The sequence below is a fragment of the Nannospalax galili genome, unplaced genomic scaffold (assembly GCF_000622305.1).
Source record: "Nannospalax galili isolate Female #2095 unplaced genomic scaffold, S.galili_v1.0 scaffold636, whole genome shotgun sequence".
NCBI classification, from domain to species: domain Eukaryota; kingdom Metazoa; phylum Chordata; class Mammalia; order Rodentia; family Spalacidae; genus Nannospalax; species Nannospalax galili.
The window spans coordinates 1,313,524-1,333,286 of record NW_008338112.1 but is presented as its reverse complement, the minus strand read 5'-3'; the positions used below and the strand labels follow the sequence as shown (position 1 = coordinate 1,333,286).

The 19,763-nt window shown below is 39.5% G+C and overlaps 1 pseudogene; it reads left to right on the top strand.

Moving 5' to 3' along the window:
* Positions 1 to 6,110: 6,110 nt before the first annotated feature.
* Positions 6,111 to 6,697, top strand: LOC103734001 (annotated as a pseudogene).
* Positions 6,698 to 19,763: the final 13,066 nt, after the last annotated feature.

Sequence of the window (19,763 nt, the reverse complement as noted above, 5' to 3'; positions counted from 1 at the left end):
AAACACTCATACACATAAAATAAAATTAAATAAACCAAAAAAGTTAAGTTAGCAGCTCTTATTGGATGAATTTTGTGTATGGCATAAAACTGCAGTCCTCAGAGCAAGACTAGCTATTTGTGGCCAAGGAATGTCTTGGTCCACCCTAAAGATGTTTCCCTTTATAAGAAGGTAGTTTAGGGGACTGGAGAGATGGCTCAGTGGTTGAGAGCATTGGCTGCTCTTGCAGAGGACCCAGGTTTGATTCCGTGCACCCACATGGTAACTGTAATTCCGGTTCCAAGGGAATCCAACGCCCTCTTCTGACCTCCGTGGGCACTGCATGACATGGGTGCACTTACACACATGCAGACAATACACTCATGTGCATAAAATAAAAATAATTCATAATTTTTTAAAAGAATGTAGTTCATTATCTCCATTCTGAATATCATTTCAATTGTTTCTATCTCTTTAAAAGAACCAAAGTGATTTGCATTCTGCTATGATATCAAATTAACCAATAGAATAAATCTTCTGCTTCAAACAGGCTTCATTCAAGGTATTCATTTTCTCTTTCCCAGTCCAATTACATTTAAATTCATTTTAAATAAAAATACAGAAAAATCTCCACAATCCCTGACTTTCCAAACTAAGCTTTGGGGAAAATGAAAAATTTAAATAAAATAAAACAATGTGTGCTATACTTGCTTATAACTTTCACTTTCTAGATGTTGCTAGATTACCAGAACCCATGCTACAAAATAGTTTTAATTTTTTTCAGTCCAACAATTCTGTTTTTTTGTTGACATGAAGAGGTTTAATGAAATGAGGAATTGGTAACCTTGTTATATTTCTAATCACATTTTGGGCTGGATGGGACTAAGTCATATAGAAAAACATCCAATCTTCAGAATAAATAAATAAATCTTACTTTGCATAAATCCCAAATAACTCTCTAAACTTTGAAGTGACTGCCTGAAAGCTACTCCTTTAGCTACAAGCTGCAGTCAGCTGTTAATGAACAAGAAAATGGGAGTTGACCCATTTTCCTCAGCAAGAGTATAATATAAAGGACAACTGGAATGTAAGTCATTGAGGCATTCCACCTGGCTGTGACCTTGTATGCGTGACTCAGATGTGGATGCATGTGTACACATCTGAATCTTTGGCCACATGGGCTTTCTCCATGCAGAGGAATACAGCTGCTTGGACTCCATGCAAAGATATATAAGTTGCAACAGTGCTGTGTTTTAGACCTAGGCCAAACAACCAGGAAAGAAATTACTCAATCATTGTGGCCATAAATTGTCCTTTCTAATGAGTCCAAACCCTCGTAATTATTCTACAAATCACTTTCCTGTGCTCCTGGCATTTGTCATCCAATAGCAAATCAGTAATTGCTGAGTGCCTGCTCTGAGAAGATTCTCTACTAAGCATTCACAACCATGTCAATGAGCACGTCATTTCCTAGTGTTTTTAAATTTTATCAATTATGTTGCAGGAAAATTAAGTCACAGAATTCTTAGTGAAAGATATGATTTAAAGTCATAAAACCAGAAAATCTGATTCTTGATAATATTGGTGGCAATAATTCTCCATCACTGTGTGCAGTGCACTGCCAATAACTCAGCAAAATTAGACAGGGTGTGACAGCAAGAGGAATTCAAGATGATTTGTACAGCAAGAATTTATCACATTTTCAGGGAAAAACCACATAGAATCCTGAAATGGAGGCCATTAGAGGGAAAAATGCATTTCATTATCCTGGTTTTCTAAGGACTGCTAGACCAGTTTGCTTTGTTTGAATCCTTTTCCTTCACCTTTCCTGTTAATCCTTGTGTCATGGGTCTTCATGATCATTTGAAATCTTTACGAGGAAGGAGAAAAATGAAACCTGAAATATATTTTGTAGTTTTGTAAGATGTTTGACCCTACATTTTCTGCCCCTGGGAAATTTCAACAGACCCTAATTTCCATTTACCTCACAAACACATTTTTGCTATATACTTAAATTTTCCTTGCATGTATTTCTCAAATCTGAGAAAATGTGAATAGAAGTCTGAAAAGCTCAAAGCTTTCCTTAGAGAGAAAAATTGCTTTAGATCAAGTTTGGAAGTGTGACACACAGCACATACAGGATGACATTCATTCTCACCATACCTCCTCACTCATGACATAAAGGAATGCTGACAAGTTGTGTGTATCTGGACATACACGCACATGTACACATGAGCTTGTTGTATGTGTGGCTGGAAAGGAAGATGAGAATGGAGAAAAGCACAGAGAAAAGGAGATGAGAAAACAAGACAAAAGGCGAGCAATCTGCACTGAAACAAAACAACAAACTGGTCATGAATTAGTGTGCAGCAATACATTTTGTGGTAGAATTTTTGAAGTGAGAAGAGACTAAAAAAACTGGAAATGATCTCCTTTAAAATAAATGAACAGGATAAAGTAAAAACTGACAGTGCTTCTTAACCATGACAGAGTTGTAAGGCTATCTGCCGGGGGTTCAAACCAGCGAAACCCATGCAGTGATAATTGGGGATGAGTAAGCATGCCGTTTGCCAGCCCATGCCACCCCCAGTACTGGGGACACTCAGACGCAATGGGGAGCCTAGTGAAGCAGGGACTCATTTATTACAGGTATTACAGAGCTTATAAAGGCACCTGGAAATCCCCCCTCCCCCACGAGGGTTTATCTTAAGGATGATCACGCGCTGATTGTGCACTCCTCAGCAGTGAGGAAGTATTCTTCAGACTTTCAAAGCAAGCCAGGCCATGCCCCCAAGTAACTTCCTTTTGGACCTATGCAAAGTGGGGCCTTAGGTCCCACATATTCCCCTTTTTATTTTTAAGGCGGGACTGACTTTATTTCCTGGGTTACCCACCTCATAGACGGCTCCCTGAGGAGAGATGGCTATCTCCTTCCTCTAATCTTATGCATTTTTGCCTGTCTTAAGTTGTGTCACTTCTGACCAAGCCTTGCCCGTCATTGGATCATGCACCTGGCCATGTGCATGTCCTGTCTTAGGAGTACTTGTCATGGGACATCTTACCCGTCCTTGGCTAAAAATGTGTCATGATTAAGGACAGCCTCATAGGTAATGCCAGCCTGTGACAGTCTTAGTCTCTGCCTAACTTGGTTAGCCAAATGTGGGCAACCGGACAGGGTATATTCCTGGGGGAGTCCATAATCATGAAGAGGTAGGCCATGGAAGTTCCAAGGGTCCTCTGTTGCCAAATTATCTAATAAAGACACTTAAAGATAAGCATTATCAAGAGAAACAAAGCAAGTCATGGAGTAGGACAAGTTGAAATATTTCTGAGACCATGTACCTTTCAGCAAATTAGCCAGTTGTAGAGGCTAACTGGCAATGAAGCCAAGGAACTGAGTCCTTTACCTCAGATGGATACAAATAAAGAGAGGAATTTTGTCTCACGAACTATTGTCAATGGACCATCATGCTAGTCAGTCAGATCCTGGCCTACCCACTTAAGGTTTTTCGCAGGCACTCATATGGGGTTTGAATCTCCTGTAGGGTAGATACACCCAAAGCCTCGACTCATGGTTAGCAATGGATCTGGTCCTTTCCATTGCCCGGTGATGAGATCCTTCCATCTTACCTGTACCTCAGGTTTCTGCTCCTGTCATCCCCAATGCTTCTGAAACCAGGATTCCAACTGATTTTTTTGAAAATTAAGAACATTAATAATGAATAAGGCCATATCCAGCTGTTGGTGGGGCCTTATTCCCCCTTTTTGTTTTTGTAATTGAATTTTTAGGTTTTGATGGTTGCGTTCTATAATGGCTTGACCTTGGGGATTGTAGGGAATTCCTGTATTGTGTTGAATTCCCCAAAGTGAGAAGAAATCTTGTAAATTTTTGCTCACAAAACATGGTCCATTATCAGTTTTAATTCTTTGGGGCAGTCCCAACATAGCAAAGCACTGGAGAAAATGAGACTGAGCATGTTTAGACGTCTCTCCTGCATGAGCAGTAGCCCAACAGGCATGTGAGAATGTGGTGATGGACACAAAAATATACTTAAGCTTTCCAAAAGGAGCATAGTGTGTGATGTCCATTTGCCACAAGGAATTGGGCTTGAGTCCCCTGGGGTTTACCCCGGCTGTTGCAGAGGTGGTACCTGTACACAATAAGCCATCTTGTCTGCCTCTGCATTGCCTTGGGATAAAAGCCCAGGCAATCCTTGGTGCCCCCTAAGATGCTGTAAGAAAATAGGTGCTTTTCTCTCTTGAGGGAGCGTACAAGTCTGAAAACTGTCAGAAAGCAATGGCCATGAGTTCCTTGAATTGAGCTGCTTTTTGGTTTCTCCACATCTGCCCCAGTCAGTGAAAACATTGTAGGCTTTTACTAAGGACTCCCTTGGCCTGGGATTCAGTAAGTGCAGCTGCCCATGGGGCTGTAATACTCAAGGGCAGGGTGGATCCCCATCTGCTGGCAAAAAGGACAGGACAGGCCCCTCCCCCACAAGCCACCTTCCCCAACCAGGCCTTCCCAGCCAACCCGCCAGTCACAGTGCACTGTCAAAGGTGGTTTTTTATTTTATTTATTTTATTTTTTTAAATGCGCCCAGTGGATGCTGCTGGTCGCTGGCCAGGGGGCAGTCCCCTCTTGGCTTTCACGTGAGCCCCTGTCCCGCACAGGTTGCTGGCCGGGGGCAGTTCCCCTCCCAGCTTTCCCACAAGCCCCTGACTCATGCACCCGTTAGTTCAAGGCAGGTGGGGTGGGTGGCTTTCACTGCTGACCCCGTGCACTCTGCTCCGCCCTGCCCTTCTTAAAAAGGCATCCATGGGTCCTGTTTTCATGGGTCAAGGGTGGGGGGGCTCTGAAGCTGGCCAGGGCACGCCTGAGGTGCTGCTTGTTACTTTGGCCACTTTTGGTTTCACTTCTGTTGCATTTCTGCATTCTTCCTCAAACTCTTCCCATGATTTCCCATGTATCCCCAGTAAAAACATTAGCCCCAAGTAGCCAGGGAGCCAAATGAATCGCCTCTGCCCAAACCTTTTTAGCTACCAGATCTGACAGATCCAATCCCCTGCTTTTAAGCATATCTCTCAGTGCTTTAAGCAACGGGTCCTCAAGCTTATTGATTTCATTACCCATATTTCGGGTGTCGCTTACCCCGAACTTCTGATTGGCCCCAGTCCGTTTTTCTTCTTTCTTTCTTTTCCCCTTTTCACCTTCCTTTGAGCACCAGGCTAGGCACCAGTTCCCAGGGATTTGAACCAACGACCCCTGGCACAGTGATGGTCAGGGATGAGTAAGCATGCCATTCGCCAGCCCACACTGCCCCCAGTACCGGGGACACTCAGGCGCAACGGGGAGCCTAGTCAAGCAGGGACTCATTTATTACAGGTATTACAGAGCTTATAAAGGCACCTGGAAATCCCCCCCCCGAGGGTGTATCTTAAGAATGGTCACACACTTCTCATGGACTCCTCAGAAGTGAGGAAGTATTCTTCAGACTTTCAAAGCAAGCCAGGCTGCACCCCCAGTAACTTCTTTTTGGACCTATGCAAGGTGGGTCCTTTAGGTCCCCACAGCTGTCAATAAAAAAAGAAAGTAATTCTAAGAATACAATGGTTATGATGCAACTGAAAAATAAACATGGTCAGGGAACCAGGCAAAGAAGCAAGGAAGGGAGGAAAAGTACCACAAACAATTTAGTCAGCTCTCTGTTTCAAAATTAGTGTCCTGCTCGGCAGGGTGGCATAAGCCTTTAATCCCAGCCCTCAGGAGGCAGAGGCAGGTGGATCTCTGTGAGATCTCGAGGCCACCCTGGTTCACACTGTGACTTCCAGGTGGGCTATGACTAGGGAGACCCTGTCAAAAAAAAACCAACAAAAGGACAAAAAGAAAAAGAAAAAAAATGTGTCCTAAAATGTTTAGCTTTGCTATCTAAAGACTGTAATGAATTAAAAAATGTGAGAGATGGTCCTGTTTACCAAAAAGATCGATCCATCTACTGGAAATATATACATTATTCTTAAGAATATTCAGAGCCATTGCAGTACCTTGAGCTCCATAGAGACAGTGCCAGCACAAGTGAGAGCCTGATGGGCACTGGGCAATTCTGTGCCTCACTGAGGAAAAACAACTAAACATGGGCAAAGGAGATCCTAAGAAGCTGAGAGGCAAAATGTCATCATATGCATTCTTTGTGCAAACTTGCCTGGAGGAGCACAAGAAGCACCCTGATGCTTCCATCAGCATCTCAGAGGTTTCCAAGAAGTGTTCAGAGAGGTGGAAGACGATGACTGCTAAAGAAAAAGGAAAGTTTGGAGACATTGCAAAGGCTGACAAGGCTTTTGATGAAATGAAATGAAACCTATATCCCTCCCAGAGGGGAAACAAAAAAGTTCAAAGATCCCAACGCACCCAAGAGGCCTCCTTTGGTTTTCTTCTTCTTCTGTTCTGAGTATCACCCCCAAATCAAAGGAGAGCATCCTGGCTGATCTATTGGTGACATTGCAAAGAAACTGGGAGGGATGTGGAACAACACTGCTGCAGAGGACAAGCAGCCTTAGGAGAAGAAGGACACTGAGCCGAAGGAGAAAAATGAAAGGCATATTGCTGCCCACCCACCGAGCTAAAGGAAAATCTGATGCTGAAAAAAGAGGGTTGTCAAGGCGGGAAAGAGCAAAAAAGAAGGAAGAGGAAGAAGATGAAGAAGATGAGGAAGAGGAATAAGTTTGTTCCAGTGCAATTTTTTTCTTGTCTATAAAGCATTTAATCCCTCTGTGCACAACTCCTTTTAAAGAAAAAAATTGAAGTGTAAGGCTGTGTAAGATTTGTTTTTAAACTGTACAGTGTCTTTTTTTGTATAGTTAACACACTACCGAATGTGTCTGCAGATAGCCCTGTCGTGGTATTTTGAATAGCCACTGACCTTGCCTGGTCAGTACGGGGGCTGTAAACTGGCATGGGAATTTAAGGCAGGTTCTGGTTGGCTAACAGCACAGATTAGTTATGTAAGGGGACGGTAGTTTTATTCATCATCAGTTGCCTCTTATTTTTCTACGAAAATAATTGTTGCTCTATTAACTGAATACCATTCTGCAATTGCAAAAAAAATCAGCTGTTTTTTGACATTCTGAATGCTTCTAAGTAAATACATTTTTTATTAAAAAAGAATATTTTGTAGGAATGTCTTTGTACCCTGTATATTAATCTAAAACACCTAGTGTGATTATTAAGAAGGCAAATGATTTTGTTCTAAGTTTAATTGAAAAACATTGAAACTGTGTTTCTCAGAAATTTCTGGAACATAAAAGAAATGCAGCAGTCAGATGAGCAGAGGGAGATACTGATGTCCAAGAGTTTAGAATATGTACAAATGGGTACAAAAATCTAATCTTACAAAAAGTGGGGAAAGGCTAGATTATTCAAAAACTCTTTATGATGCAGCCAGTTAGCCATTTTAACTAAAAGCAAAGTGAGTTCCTCCCTTACTCTTATTACCAAAGTAATTCTGACTATATTAAATTTTGAAGGACTAATACTGAAACCATGATCGTACACAAAAAATATATATCAATTTTTCAAAAATTGACTTTCTAAACCAATATTTAGAATCCAGTAGCCATGAGTATGTTCATAAATTAGCTTCTGTGAAAATTTGAAATGTCAGCATTGTTAAAACAAGTGTAGGTCCAGGGATATGGCTAGCTCAGCTCAAGGCCAGAAACTCACATAAAAGCCAAGTGCAGTAGCAGATATCCATACTCCAAGCACTCCTACAGCAAGATGGGAAGTGGACTGAGAAGAATCTCCTGGAAGCCCACAGGCACCAATCCTGGAGTATGCAGTGAAGCAGAAACAAGAGACACCTGCTTCAACAAGGTGGAAGGCAGAGACAGATTCCCAAAAGGTATCCTCTGACCTCCACATGCATGCCATGATGCACACTCGTGTGTGTGCGTGCACACAGATATATGCCAAATAAATAATAATAAATTTCAAACCAAGTAGAAATATGAACATAATGACTCCCCCTTTGAAGTTGTTGACCAGGGGTCCCTTAGACCCTCAAACAATACTGGCCATTGTCCCTGCTTTTGGTTACCAACCATATTGCTGAAGACTCTACATATATGAGCTGCACAACAAAAAAAGAGAAATCAAGTTGGTGCTGACATGAGAGTCTCATCTCTACTGGTTAGCATTCATAGTGCCAGAAGGTGCTACAAGTGACACCAGAAGGAAAAAATAAGCATCAATCTTACCCAGCTGTTGAATCCTGCATGTTCCAACAACTGGTCTGGCAAGCTATGACCTCTGGTACAATAGTGGTACAAATATTATGGGAGTAAACAATTACTTCCTGATTGGATTTAAGATCCACTTCATAAGACAGAGCCCATAGCTGACATTCATATCAGGCCTCGAAACATATGACAAGACAGGTCACAGTCCATAGAGGAGAGCCCAATGCTATTACACTGCTAAATGGATATAACACTCAAGCAGCTCCTAATAACTTATAGTTATGCCCATATATTTATGCATCTCTCAACTCTCACCAGAAAAGCTTCTTAATGTAGCAGATGTTGATTAACACAGAAACCCACACCTGATCAACATGCAGAGAATAAGAGACTGCAGAGTGATTATTCCTGAATTGGACACCTATATAAAATTTCTTCTTCCAGAGGCTCAGGGATCATTGTGGAAGAGGAGACAGAAAGACTGTAAGAGCCAGAGGTGATAGATAACCACAAGAAAACAGAATTTTTTAGACAGCTGGGTAGTTACTCATATGAACTCAGAGCAATGATGACAGCATGCACAAGTACCATGTAAATTCAAGCTGTACAAATTCCAGCATAGACAGGGGTAAGTAAGAAAGCCCAACCCTACCTGAGGAACTTTTGGAAACTGATTACTGCTGGGAAGGGGAGTGTCAGTCTTCTTTAAGGATGTGACTCTTGGTAGGTTAACTAGGCTCCAGTGGATGAGTCCACACTGAAGGAAAATTGGGGACAGAAATTTGATTCTATAATCATCTCTCTTTCCCTTTCTATATCTGTCTCTGTCTGTCTTGAGGTAAGTGTGATAGGAGAAAGAGGGGTGGGGATGAACCTGGGCAGGGTCTAGTAAGGGGTGCAGATAGGGGAGATGATCTAAATAAGATCAAAATATACTGTATGAAATCCACAAAAATTCAATCAAAAGAATGAAAGTACATAAAAATGGAATTCTATGTTCCTTAAAATATAGAATTCTCTTAAAATCAATAAGAAAAATACTAAAATCCTTTAGGAAAACACAATAGGCATATTTGCAGAAAAAATAAGCACATATGGTGTAACACACATGGAAGGGTGCCCAATTCTTTTCATGAAAGATATGAAAATAAGGCAAAATAAAGATAGCATGCTTTAGCTGCCAACAGTATACAAGCTTGGCAAGGCTGTGAGAAAAATAAAACTATTACATGCTGGCAGCTACTGTGCACATTGTCCCAAATACTTTAGAAGGCAATTTGACAATATTTATGAAAACCAAAATTGGGTAAACTCTCCAACTTAGAAATCTGATCTTTAGGAATTTTTTCCTACACATAAATCTACACATGAATATTCAAAACATGCTTTAAAGCAGCTTGCATCTACAAAAACACACACTGGAAGCAACCTCAATATCAATGTGGGTGGTTAGGTGGGCATGCACATTGAGATGCCTCTGCCTGGGGTAATATCTGGGCAGTGCCACCACTTCCAAGCTCTGGAACCCAGAGTCAGCTCTCTATTTCTCAGTGTCTTCTATGTATCCACTTCAAAGAGTTATTAAGATTAAGTGAGACACAGAGTCTTACAGGATCTGAGAACCTTTCTCATATGAACCTACAGCAATGGTATCAGCATGCACAAGATCCATGCAAATACAAGCAGACAAAACCGCAGCATAGAACTGTGGAAATGGGCAGCAGGCCCCAATCTTAGCAGAAAAACTATTGGTACCTGATCTCTGCTGGGTGAGGGAGAACTGATCTTCTACAATGAAATGATTCTAGATAAACTGACTGGACACTGGTGGATGGCTGTGCACTGAGTCACATCTTGCTACTAACTTGACATGATAGGCCTTAACATAAATGACAAAATGCATGAAATCCAGTGGGGGTTATGGGAGAGTTCTGATAGGGAAGGGAGTATGAAGATGATTAAGATGTTCTATATTAAATACACAAAAATTCAATTAATTTTTAAAATTTATTTAATAGCCACATAAATAATAGAAGCATTTCATTACCACAGCATTGACATAGTCAATAACAGTTTTCAGGGCAAAGATGTATCTTTTTCAAAACTGGCTGTAATTTTTAGGTTCACAGTGTTGAATTAATACAGTTATATTGTACTCAGTATAAACCCTGTAAGGCATAAATTGAATGAGGTTTTAAACTTTAAAAAAGGGTCTCCATTTCATGTTAGAATACACTGTTACATACAGAAAAACTCATTTTTAATGCAAATAACAGGTGTTTGCACATGCATCTCTATTCTCTGTATATCTGATTATTACTAGTCACAATCGGTACTTTCTGGGATCCTTGGCATCTGAGCATGGATATAAATTCATCAGGTAGATTTCAACAGTAATATTTTTCATACCTACTAATTAACATGAAAATTTTTATGCTTCTTCCTCAAATATGACTCATTTTTTTATTTATTGATTTTTTTTGTGTGTATTTCATACAGAACCTCCAAAACAATCTTATTCAACTTTATACCCTCATCCCAAATGGCACCCTCCCATAGACCCCACCACCACCACTGGAGCCCATATACTCTGTCATTCCTCTTACTGTCAACTGTGTTGTCAGTGCCTCCAGCTGTTCCCCAGTGCAAGTGCATCTGCTCAGTCTAGTCAGCCTATTTAGAGATCCTTGTTTTGGGAAGGTCAGCTATTCCTCATCCAGCAGCAATCAGTTGCCAACATTCCTTTAGATAAGATTGGGGTCTGCTGTTCATTTTCACAGTTCTATGCTGGGTTATTGTCTGGGAGTTTTGTGGGCCATCCTGACCAACAACTCAAAGGAACATACCTCCTGTCTGGCATTGTTGCTTGTTATGCAGCTTTTAGCTATACACATGGACTCAAAGAATTATATTGATTACTTTAATCTTTTATTATACTTTCCTTTTGGGTGTTTAAGACCATACAGTTGGTACAAATAAACCAATTTATTTTCACTCTTAAGGTCTATTGAGGATCTGTTCCTCAGGAGTCACATGGGCTTTGGAGGAGCCCCTGGTTCCTTTTTTTACAAGTTCCATCTATGTGAAGATAAGTAAAAGGTCCCACTTGACCATGTCTGGCTTCAGTTGGAAGCATGGAGGAAATGCTTCCTCTGTGTTGACCCTCCTCTTTGTAGAGTGGACACTAGTTCAAGAATATCTAGTGGGGTCTCCATGGCCTCCTTGATCAAGAGGACAGGTGACTCACCACAGTTACAGGACATTTTGAGAGATACTCCATAGTCCCTTGGAACTTAGTCTACCTTGAAGAGCAAGGAGCAAAAACTGTCCTTTAAGTCCCTCTGGCCAGATTAGTATAGGCCTTAAAGTATGGCTGTTAAGTTTAGTTCCACCAGTCTGGTACTTCTAATTACCATGTGCTATAGATAAAGCTTTGGCAAAAACCAAACATTCTCAGATAAACCTTGACTAGCCATATATTTTGTTCCTTGAGCTAGTTGTATGTGTAATTTATCAGTAGGTTGTTGGACTAACATGGTTCCCGCTGACTTTTTTTTTTTTTTAGCTAGCTAGGCATTATTTATCTCTTTCACTGTCTAATATTTCCCCCATGGTTTCCCCATTTTAAGTGCCCCCATTTTTCCCCTTTCTCCCTTAATAAAACCCTCTCCTATGGTTCCGCCTCTCTTGAGCTCTTTTCCTTTATCCCCAAGTTTCTTTGTATGACCCTCCCTCCACAGTCCCATTAAAATAACCACATTTTTACCCATATCTCCCTCAGTAACACCTACTTCCTACCATTCTTCTCTCCCTGGTTCTTTCTTTTCCTTTACCTACCTGGTTCTTTTTCATTATCCTGGTTCCTGTCATTATGTCTGGATACATACTAACTTATAAAGATTTGGTGCTAGGATCCACATACAAGGGAGAACATACGTCATTTGTTTTTCTGAGTCTGTGTTCCTTCACTTAGTATAATAATTTCTAGTTCCATCCATTTACCTACTAATTTCATGATTTCATCTTTCTTTACTGCTGAGTAGAACTCCTTTATATAAAAGAACAACATTTTCATTATCCACTCATCAGTTGAGGGACACTTAGGTTGCTTCCGTCTCTTGGCTATTGTGAAAAGAGCAGCAACAAACGTGGATGTACAAGTGTCTCTGCAATAGGATGAGTTCTTTGGGTATATGCCAAGGAGTGGTATAACTGAGTCAAATGGTGGGTTAATTTTTAGTTTTTTAAGGGTCCTCCACACTGCTTTCCATAGGGATTGAACCAGTTTGCAGCCCCACCAGCAGTGGATGAGTGTTCCCCTTTCCCCACATCCCCTCCAACATGTGGTATCATTTGTTCTCTTGATCTTAGCAAGTCTGACTGGGGTAAGATGAAATCTTAAAGTGGTTTTAATTTGCATTTCTCTGATTACTAATGATGTCGAACACCTTTTAAGATGCTTCTGATCCATCTTTATTTCTTCTTTTGAGAACTTTCTGTTCAGCTCCTTAGCCCATTTTTAATTGTGTTGCTTCCTTTCTTGATTCTTTGTTTTTTGAATTCTTCATATACTCTCAGTGTTAAAACTCTTTCGGATGTGTCACTGGGGAAGACTTTCTCCAATTCTGTGGGTTTTCTCTTCACTTCCCTGGTTGCTTCTTTGTTCTACAGAAGCTTTTTAGTTTAATGAGGTCACATTTGTTGATTCTTGACCTTGTTTCCTGAGTAATTGATGTTCGGGTTAGAAAATCCTTTCCTACACCTTTAACTTGTAGGTTATTGCCAGTGTTTTCTTCTAACAGTTTCAGAGTCTCAGGCTTCACATTGAGGTCTTTGATCCATTTAGTGTTGACTTTTGTACAGGGTGAAAGATAAGGGTCTAGTTTCATTCCTCTACAGGTGGAGATTCCAGTTTTGCCAGCACCATTTGCTGAAGATGTTGTCTTTCCTCCAGTGTGTATTCTTGACACCTTTGTCAAATTTTGTTCCATTGATCTATGGGTTTATTTGTGTGCCAGTACCATGTTGTTTTTATGACTATAGCTCTGTAATATAGTTTAAAATCTGGTATGGTAATACCCCCTGCATTGCTCTTGGTGCTCAGCATTGCTTTGGCTATCTGAGGTCTTTTGTGCTTCCATATGACTCTTAGTATTTTTTTTTCCAATTCTGTGAAAAATGTCATGCAGATTTTGATTGGCATTACATTGAATATATAAATGGCTTGTTTGATCCACTTGGAGCTGACTTTTGTGCAAGGTGAAAGGTAGGGGTTTAGTTTCATTCTTCTACAGATTTATTCATTCCTCCAATGAATATCCATGGCCCCTTTATCAAATATCAGGTGGCTGAAATTGCATGAAATTGGGTCTTCAGTTTTGTTCCATTGATCTAAGGATCTATTTTTGTTCCAGTACCATGTTGTTTTTATGACTATAGCTCTGTAATATAGTTTAAAATCTGGTATGGTAATACCCCCTGCATTGCTCTTGGTGCTCAGCATTGCTTTGGCTATCTGAGGTCTTTTGTGCTTCCATATGACTCTTAGTATTTTTTTTTCCAATTCTGTGAAAAATGTCATGGGGATTTTGATTGGCATTGCATTGAATCTATATATGACTCTTGGTAGGATGGTCATTTTCACAATATTAATTCTTCCAATCCATGAGCATGGGCGGTCCTTCCATCTTCTGATGTCTTCCTCAATTACTTTCTTTAAAGATTTAAAATTTTCATTGTAGAGGTCTTTAATGCCTTTGGTCAGGTTTATTCCAATATTTTTTTTTAGACTCTTGTGAAAGGGAGTGTTTCCATGTATCCTTTCTCTGATTGCTTGGTATTGGCATATAGAAAGGCTACAGACTTTTGAAGGTTAATTTTGTCACCTGCCACTACTGAAATTCTTGATCATTTCTAGGAATTTTCTAGTGGAATTTTTGGCATCTCTTAGATATAATATCATATCATCTGCAAAAAGGGATAATTTGAGCTCTTCTTTTCCAATTATTACTCCTTTAATTTCCTTCTCTTGTCTTATTGTTCTTGCAAGAGTTTCAAGCACGATGTTGAAAAGGAGTGGAGATAAGTTGACAGCCTTCTCTGGTTCCTGATTTCAATGGGAATGTGTCCAGTTTTTCTCCCATTTAGAATGATGATGACTGTGGGTTTGTTGTTTATACCTTTAATTATGTTGAGGTATGTTCCCTATAGTCCAATTCCCTCTAGGACTTTGAACATAAATGCATGTTGAATTTTGTCAAAGGCCTTCTCTGCATCTATTGAGATGACTATGTGGTTCTTGGTCTCAAATGGAAATAAGAAAGTCTGTTGGGAATCCATTTATATGATTCATGATGTTTATTGACTTACGTATATTGAACCTTCCCTGCATCTCTGGAATAAAGCTGACTTGATCATGGTTTATTATCCTTTTGATGTCTGTCTGTATGCAGTTTGCAAGTATTTTGTTGAGAATTTTTGCATCTGTGTTTATTAAGGATATGGGTCTATAGTTTTCTTTTTGGTTCTATCTTTACCTGGTTTCTGTATTACAGTGATGCTGGCTTCATAGAAGGAATTTAGAAGTTCTCCTCCATTTCTATCTTTTTGAATAAATTAAGTAGTATTGGATGTAGATCTTCTTCAAATGTCTGGTAGAATTCTGCTGTAAATCGATCTGGTCCTGGGCTTTTTTTAGTTGTGAGGTTTTGTATTACTGTTTCAATTTCTTTATGTGTTATGGGTCTGTTTAAACTGTTGATCTTTTTTTGGTTTAGTTTTGGTGGTTCCAATGCTTTTAGATACTGTCCATTTCATTTAGATTTCAGATTTAGTAGCATATAGGTTTTTAAAGTATCCCCTTATAATGTTCTGGATCTTTTTGGTGTCTATTGTGATATTTCCCATTTCATCTCTGATTTTGTTGTTTTAGAGGTGCTCTTTCCTTTGGTTAACTGGGCTAAGGGTCTGTCAATCTTGTTTATCTTTTCAAAGAACCAGCTCTTGGATTCACTGATTCTTTGTATTGTTTTCTTTGTTTCTATTTCATTAATTTCTGCTCTGAATTTTGTTATTTCTTCTTATCTGCTGGGTTTGTGTTTCATTTTTTGCTGTTTTTCAAGTGTCTTGAGTTGCAATATTAAGTCATTTATTTGTGTTCTTTCTGATTTTTTTAATGTAGGCACTTAAAGCTACAAACGTCCCTCTAAGGATCATTTTCAACGTATCCCAAAGGTTTTGTTGTGTTGTCCTTTTCATTTAGTTCCAGGAATACTTTTATTTCTTTCTTAATTTCTCCTTTGACCCATTCATCATTCAGGACTGTGCTACTAGGGTTCTTCCAGTATTGATTTTAAGCTTTATTGCATTGTGATCTGACAGAATGCATGGAGTTATTTCGATCTTTTTGTATTTGTTAAGGCTTGTTTTGTGCCCCAGTAAATGATTGATTTTGGAGAAAGTTCCATGGAGCGCTGCACAGAAAGTATATTCTTTGGTGTTTGGGTAGAATATTTGGTAAATGTCTGTTAGGGCCATTTGATGTATGTTATTGATTAATTCAGATGTCTCTCTGTTAGTTCTCTGTCCTGTTGACCTATCTAATGGAGAAAATGGTGTGTTGAACTCCCCTACTATTAATGAGTTGGGATTAATCTGAGTCTCAAAGTCCTGTAGAACTGTTTTTATAAAGTTGGGGGTACCAGAGTTTGGTGAATATATGTTTGTGATTGGAATATCTTCTTGGTCAATTTTTCCTTTGCTCAGAATGACATGGCCCTCATTATCTCTTCTGATTAGTTTTAATTTGAAATCTATTTTGTCAGATATTAAAGTTGCAACTCCTGCTTTTTTCTTAATACCATTTGTTTGGATTATTTTTTTCCATCCTTTCACCTTAAGGTAGTGCCTGCCCTTGAAAGAAAGATGGGTTTCTTGCGGACAACAAAAAAGATGGGTTTTGTTTCTTAATCCATTCAACTATTCTGTGTCTTTTGAATGAGAAGTTTAGTCCATTGATATTTAAAGTTACTAATGAAAGATGTGTATTGATTCCTTTTGTTTTGATTCTCTTAGCATTCTTGCTGTAACTGTACATTTCCACATTTATACCTTCATTAAGTTTCTTTCTGTTATCCCTTGGGTAGAGTCATTCCTTTCTTCAGCTCTTTGTACTGTTTCAAGAACTTTCTGAAAGTCGTCATTTATTTGTGTTCTTTCTGATTTTTTTAATGTAGGCACTTAAAGCTACAAACGTCCCTCTAAGGATCATTTTCAACGTATCCCAAAGGTTTTGTTGTGTTGTCCTTTTCATTTAGTTCCAGGAATACTTTTATTTCTTTCTTAATTTCTCCTTTGACCCACATCTGTGGTCATTTAGAACTGGGAATACTTTGGTTCAGGCTCCTCTGGCTCTCATGGTTTACACTGAAAAGTCAGCTGTAATCCTGATAGGTTTTCCTTTATATGTGACTTGTTGTTTCTCTTTTGCAGCTTTCAGTATTCTCTCTTTGTTCTATATGTTTAGTGTTTTTACTATGATGTGTCATGGAGAGTTCCTTTTCTGGCCCTGTTTATTTGGTGTTCTATGTGCTTTTTGTATTTGTATAGCCATGTCTTTCTTTAATTTGGGGAAATTTTCTTTTACAGTCCTGTCGAAGATCTGGTCCATACCATTATCCCGAGATTCTTCTCCTTCCTCTACATCTGTGATGCATAAGTTTGGTCTTTTTATGGTGTCACACAGTTCCTGCATATTCCATTCTTGTGTTTTCTTAAATTTTTCATAATCTTTGCTTGAGTGGTCTAATTAGTCTATTTTATCTTCCAGTCCATGCAGCTAAATTTGCACTCACACAAATACACATACAATAATTATTAAAAAGATTTTTTAAAAATCAAAAACCAAAGAAACAGCAAAAAATTGAGTTAACACAAATTTCATATGACCCAAAATGTATCATATATATTAAATATACATTTATATGTATGTAGATATGAACTTTTACACCATTATAAATTTTTTGCCTTTTTTGAGACAGGATCTTTCTGCAGCCCCAGCTTGCCTGGAACTCACAATGGAAAACAGACTGGATCTCACAGAGAACTGCATACTTCTGCCTTCCAAGTGCTGGAATTGAGGTGTGAGCTATCAGGCCCAGCTACTATAAATTTTAAAATAGCAAAGTTTATTACTCTTATGGAAATATCTCAAAGACATTATTATAGTTAAGAAATGAAATAAAGAAGAAAGCGACCCTGTGTTTCCACATATTTTCCAAAACAAACAGGTTAACTTAAATCTCTGAAGTGACATGTGACATCTACAGGAAGCACAAAAATGATTGATGATTAATGCCCAAAGGGAGGGAAGGGTCCATGATCAGAGACAGAAACAGATAGGCTAGTATGCAGATTTGTATAGCTTGACATGGTTATCTCAGGAGTAGATTAAATTTACAAACATAAGGTGTTTTTTTTTTAATTAAAGCAGCAGGTAATCAATAAGGTCTTTGCAGACAGCTGGTCAGCTATTCACATTAACTCACAGTAATGTTGACAGCATGGACAAGTCCCAGCTAAGTTCATGTCAGAGAAAAATTCCAGCATAGATATGGAGAATTAGATGAGAAATCCCAACTCTGCCTGAGGACTATTGGCAACTGACAGCTGCTGACAAGGAGAGATTTAGTCTCCTTTGAGGATGAGACTCAGTAATTTGACCAGGCTCCAGTGGATGAAACTACAGAAAAGGACATTTGGGAGATAGAAATAGACAGAGACAGAGACAGAGATAGAGAGGGATGGAGATAGAGATAGAGATAAAGATTAAAGATAGAGATTAGAGATGATAGATATAGATAAATGATAGATGATAGCTAGATAGATAGAGATAGATGATAGATGATTGATAGATAGAAATAGATGATAGATAGATAGATGATTGATAGATAGATGATAGATAGATAGATAGATAGATAGATAGATAGATAGATAGATAGACAGATAGATGATAGATAGATAGATATCAAATAGTAGTAGAGTGCAGAGTACAGAAATTTTGTGAAGGGTTTAATAAGGGGTGTACAGATATGGTAAAGGATCTACATCTGATCAAACTTACTGTATGAAATTTTCAAAATTCAATTTAAAAAGTAATACCATTAAAAAGGGTCTTTGCATTAAATTATGGTCCTCAGTTTCATCCAGAAATAGTCCCACAGCCCACAATTTCTCTCTTATCCCTTCTAAGTATGCCCTTCTGATCCTATGCATTATTACCTGAAACAACAGGGTCATGATATGATGAAAATTTTACCTTTTCGCTTTGTAGTAACAATGGAGAGATGCAACTGAGAGTTCTAAAGAAGGCTATGGTAATAGAAACTATTTCTCTACATGAGCCCTTAGCCCTCTCAGTTTCCACCATGCATTTCTGATACACAATCTCCTTCAAGTGGAAAACAGATTTGCCTTTCGTTAGCCTTTTATTTTTACATATAACTAAAGAGCTGCTTACAAGACCTTTGTGTCCTTTTCCCCTTGGGAAAGTCCTAACTGATATGATAAAATAACTTATTATTACCTCCTTACAGATGGGACAAAATCAGCATCTGGAAGAGAGAACAGGGTGGTAACATTGACTAACCTTCCAATTGGTAGTTAGGGATCAGTTAGCAAAATAGTTTTGTTAATGAAAAGTACTTAGATGATCGTACAATAAGTTCCATTCACTAATAGGGACAGTTTTAAAACACACGTAAAAGCCCATGCTTCCAGAAATTACCTAAAAATATTCAATTTAACATCTGGATATAAACTTTCAGGGAGGTTCATGGTGTTGGGGTTGTTTATAATGTTATTTTTTGAAGCTTTGGCAGTAAAAAGGTGGCAGTCTCCTGTAGGAACAACTTTTATAAAATGGACAAACTCACTGAACCATGAGTGCAATTTGCCATTCCACCCAAATACAGAAGGTGAATGTGGGTATGTTTGAGAATTAATAAATCAAAGCAGTTTCCCTGGGCCTGCAGGACCCACCACAAGCCTCTCTCCTACCTGCAGGACTCTCTCCAGGGTAAGTCCATTGTGCCCTCCAGGCCTTGACTCCCCCCAGCCTCATTCACCCTCTCATCTCTGCCACCTTTCTCTCCTCCCAGTTTGGGCCCTGCCCCATTCCTTGTCTTGGGGCCCCAGACACCTGAGGAACCAATACTGCTCCCTGATTCTTTTCATCCAGACCAACTTAGTGCCTTCTCTGGGCCCCAGAGCACTACTTCAGGGCCTGGCCCTGCCCTCACCTCCCTCTGCTTCCCTGGGCCTTCACTACACTCCAGTCTCTTTCTGGGACACTGGGGCTGACCTTTCCTCTTCCTGATCCTTTGCATCCAGACCAACCCAGCTCAACAGTGGAGTAACCAGGAGGCCTTGGAGCCTCTTCCTGCCCCATCTGCCTTTGCATCTCTCAGTGGCATGACCACCAGCTGCCCTAGACCAGCATCTTTCCTGGGCCAGGCTCCCAGGCCAGTCCAACCCCCCAAATCCTGAGGCCA